We start from the raw sequence: 4876 nt of genomic DNA, 5'->3' as shown, positions 1-4876 counted from the left end.
AACATGTAAGCTTAGGTCACAGCCCTCTACCTTTCTATTAAGGATCCATTCTATTATAGTCAACCAGAAATTTAGTTTAATCTGCATGCTTGTGTGTCGTTTGAGAATTTCTAAGAAACCAGAACACTTTTTCATCTTGGCAGTTTCTATAATTTAGGATTGGTACCAGATACATAAATGCATTTTTTTTTTTGCATTCTAAATTCGGGCTATGAGTTTTACCAGTGCTGTCTCAGCAAAGCTTCAGGATAGCCCAGTGAGGCAGGGACTCTGATGATCACATTGTATATCAGGAGTTAATGATTAGACAGGTAAAAGAACTGAGTTGAGAGCTAAGGAGCAGGAGAAACGGGGTTCTGGATCATGCCACACCCTTTGCAACTCAAGCTACTGTGATACTTGTCTGGGGAAAGCACAAAGCTCTTGTATATGGAGGTGTGCTCTAAAATAATCTACCAACTTTTTAACAACACTGTGACAGCAGTATGTATTTCCTAAGTGTGGTGTGCATGTGGCTAGAGGCATTTCAAATACAGCAAATGAGCAAAAATGCTTTCAGAACATTTCTCCTAACCTCTCTAGCTGGTGTGTCTAACTCATGACACCAAAGCTGTCCAACATAAACTCTTTTAAAAAATATTTTATTTTTATTTATATGTGTTTTTTCATCTCTCTCTCTCTCTCTTTGTGTGTGTGTATATGTGTCAGTGTACATGTTGAAATCAGAAGATACCTTCGGGGTATTGGCCTTGCTATCCACCTTGTTTGAGACAAGGTCTCTTCTTGGCTGTTTGCCACTATCCATGCCAGACTAGCTGAGCCTCCAAGGACTCTCCTGTCTCTGCCCCCACCCCCACCTAGTTGTAAGCTAAGGCTATGGGCACACAGTACCATACCAGGATTTTCATTCATTCTAAGGACTTGAACTCACGTCTTGGTGCTTGTCTAGCAGCCACTTTACCTACTGAGCCATTTCCCCAGCTCATGAAAGATTATTTTCCATTGCAAGCCATGATTTACTGCTCACATGGAGATAACGTATCCTCACATAACATTCTTTGAATCAGACACTTACAGCACCTGAGCACACAGCAGCAGTGGCAGGAGGCAGCACACGGGTTATGCCAGGACCACATGTGCGTTTGTACATGGTATGGAGATATGACTCAATTTGCATTCTTTATGTTTATTCACATTTCTTTTCACTGTGAATGAAGCTGTGCATGGTGTCTGTACTTGTTTAGTCTGTACTTCATAAGCTTTGCCAAGTTTTAACTTTCAGATAAGATTTATACATGTTTACAGTAGTATGTGATAAACTAGCTTATTGCTTACATACACTTATTTACTTATATACTCACGACATACCTTTTGCTTAATTACTTTAATGTTTATGCAGTCTGTAAATTTTTTCAAATTGTTAAATATCTCACAAGAAAACATATACAAATAAGTTGATCAGTTTATTCAGGCCTGGGTTGTTCAAAGCTGATAGTAATTGTAAGCTGGTCATTCTATTAGTCTTTATTTCCTGCTCTTTCCTTTATGTGCAAATGGTAAGATAGTATACGTCATATACTTGGTGAATTTACTATACAATAATATTGTTGGGTATTATGTCTTATAAGTACACACACAAATATAATTTTTAAGATCAGGTTTCATGTAACTTAGGCTAGCCTCGACCATCTATGTAGATCAGGCTAACCTTAAGCTACTGCTTTTCTCACCTCTCCCTCCCAAAAATTAGAAACACATTGTACACCACCATACCTGACCTATGACGAAACAGAATGTGAAACCACAAGATTTTTACAGTTAACATAAAGACTTGATACTTATAAATAATGGTCATTTGGATTTGATCTCAAATCAAACTACGTTCCTCTAGCTAGACTGAACAAAAAATGTTTTTACAGAGAGGCAAAGCTGATACAATTTTCCCTGGGCAAGATATATTAATTTCCTTATATAGTTATATAAGCTTTCACCCTGAAATGGATTGCAAATAGAGAGAATTGCTTCCCTAGTTTAAAAATTAGCTTTTACTTTCCTTAGTCTTCACTGTCTATAGAGATAAGACTCCGAGTTTACATCATACATAATTTTCTCAGCTGCAAGAATGCTAAGTTGCTTCATGGCAGATGATTAACAATTTCACAATCCGGTATGAATCAGCTTAAATTCTATCTGATTTTTATCACAGTGAATAGAAAAATGTGTACTATCACTCTTTGAATTATTTTTTAAATTTATTTTTATTTTATATATGTAGGTGTTGTCTGCATGTATGTGTGTGCACCTTGAGCGTGCCTGGTGCCCATGGAGGCAGGAAGAGAGTATCAGAACTCGGGGACTGGAGTTACAGGTTGTAATTCACCATATGGGTCTTAGGAATCCAACCCAGGCCCTCTGGAAGAGCAACCAGCACTCTTAACCACTAAGCCATCTTTCCAGCACTCCACTTTAAGGCTTCTATAATGTAGGAGGAGTTTTACGACTGCATCTGCAGTCTGAGGATTTTATGGTCATGATACAAGTTAATATTGCGTAGTTTACTTGAAGCCAAATTTTAAAATTTGTTCCTGTCTCTAGAGAAGAAGCATCGTCAAGCTTTGTCCATGGTCTGCTGGACATCTGGCCAGACAATTCTAAACCAGAGGCTCTTGTTGGATGGTGAATGTTCCAGGGGTTTTGTGCTTTTTCATCTAATCTGTCTCCACAACACAAGGAAGTCTCTGTCTCTGTCTGTCTCTGTGTCTGTCTGCCTCTCCCCCTCTTTCTCTGTGTTTATCTGTATGTCTCTCTCTGTCTCTCTGCTTTTCTCTCCTCCCCTCCCATTACCTCCTCTCCTCTTCATGTCATAAGTCAATAAATAAGTCCATTTGATGAAAGGTGAGTGAGAAAAGTCTCAGAATGAGTCTTAGGATGGAAGTGCTCACTTTAACAAGCTATTTGGGTGACATCGTCACTCTCTCCAAAACAACTGTGGTTTCCACTGGAGGAAAAATACTACTCAAACATTAAAAATACCACTGAATAAAATACTCAAAAATAGCTTTCCTCTAGATGTTAATTTCCACTGGAAGTTGCGTATTTTTATTTTTTTTTCAGTCATCTGGGATTTTAAAATAAGCATTTAGAATAAAGCTTGTAACAGAATAATTAAAGTAGACGTGAAACAGGGATCTTATATTGCTTAATATTTATCTTAGCTTGGTTTTCTTTCCATGTGCCCAGAGCCACTGGCAATTCATATTTTCCAAATGTTGTGTGGATAATGTTTCTCTTTGATTTTCTGTTTTTTCTTTTTTCTTTTTCTTCCTTCTGGTGGGTGATGCAGAACCATTAGCTGTTTGGCTCTTCCATTGGAAAACTTATAAAGTTTCCTATGGTTAAGTGTGTCAGAACTTGCCTGTGAAGAACCAGAGTCAAGCCACAAGAACCTGATTAATTTTATACCAGGACTTGCTTAGACAGGTTGGTGCCTCCAGTGTAAGTAGCTGTCCCGAGGAAGCCACATCTCTGCAGAGTTATCTTATAATCAGATATAATGATATTAAGCGTACGCTGTGTACCAAACTTGGGGGTGGATCTTGGGAATTATAGACTCTTCCTGCAGTTCCCTTTCCCAACGCTGTCTAAGTTCTGACTTCAGCTCCATACCCCACCTTTGCTCTACTCTTCTGAGAACGTAGGTGACTAATGGAAGACTGTCCTGTGATTATCAACATTCCTTGGCTTTGCCCTGCATTTGGAAGGTCGAGCTTGCTCCCTGGAGCTGAGTCATTCTTCCATCACCTTCGTGTTACCAGGCAGCAGGACCTTTCTGGTCATGTCTATGTCACATTTCTCCAGATCCTGTCCTGTATCCCATTAACAAGGTCTGTCATAACTAGGTTTAGGGTCAAGTGTCTGCCTCAAGGTCTGAAGTGCTGAAGCACTTCCTTGAGACTTGCTGCTGGAGCAAAGACAATTTCAGAGTGTAGTTAACCTAGGGCCTGCAGGGAAAGGGAGCTGGCAAGACTATGTGGCTAGAAAATAGGAACACCTCTCAAAACACTGTAATATCGGTGCTGTGGTATGTGTATCCATCAAAACACGTCGAACTCACATAAAATAACAACTGTTTTATTGTATATAAATAACACCTCTATTGAGTTAATTAGCAGTGAAGAGCATTTCTACTCCTGAGCATTTTTCTAATCTCTGTTCTTTTCTCTGATGTGCCCCCATCTGGCTACGTTTCATCTGTCCATTGGTTGGTCATGCAGATTTTGTCTAACCTGCAGCCTTTACTTAGAAATGTGAAGCTTGTGTATTACCTCAAGAGGGGAGTGGGGAAAGCAATAGATATGCACATTGTTCAGACCAGTAGGTTGTGGGTCCTATAAGCAAGCTTCAGAGAGCAGGTGATGTTAATCCCCTATATTCTTGCTATTTTATGTCTACTGTTGCAATGGGCATAGGCTCTGTTATGCAGTGATGTGTTGGTCTAGTTGTCTCTATCCCCAGTTTCCCAAAGAATGCCTTACCCAGAAAGAGGTCAATAGAAAACCATTGTGTTGCTCTCGTACTGGGCTCCATGAACATTGTAGAAGCTCAGGAAGTGAAGGATCGTATACAAATATCATAGTTTCCTTGCAAACCCAGTGAATGAGCATGTTGGACAATTGTTGGTGTAGATAATCCCAGAACTCGAAAGAGAGAGAATGTCTTGGAGAACATCTCTGTGATGTAGGGAAGTGACCACTTGTGTGGATCGGGAACTTGGGTTCTGTGGACCCCAATCTAAATGATCCTTCCTCCTTTGGGGATCATGTTCCTCAGCTGAAAAGTCAGGGAGTTGAGCTAAATCATCACAGAGTCCCTTAAG

The sequence above is a fragment of the Mus musculus genome, chromosome 12, assembly GCF_000001635.26.
Source record: "Mus musculus strain C57BL/6J chromosome 12, GRCm38.p6 C57BL/6J".
NCBI lineage: Eukaryota > Metazoa > Chordata > Mammalia > Rodentia > Muridae > Mus > Mus musculus.
The sequence above is the reverse complement of the archived record's forward strand: the minus strand, read 5'-3'. Positions refer to the sequence as shown.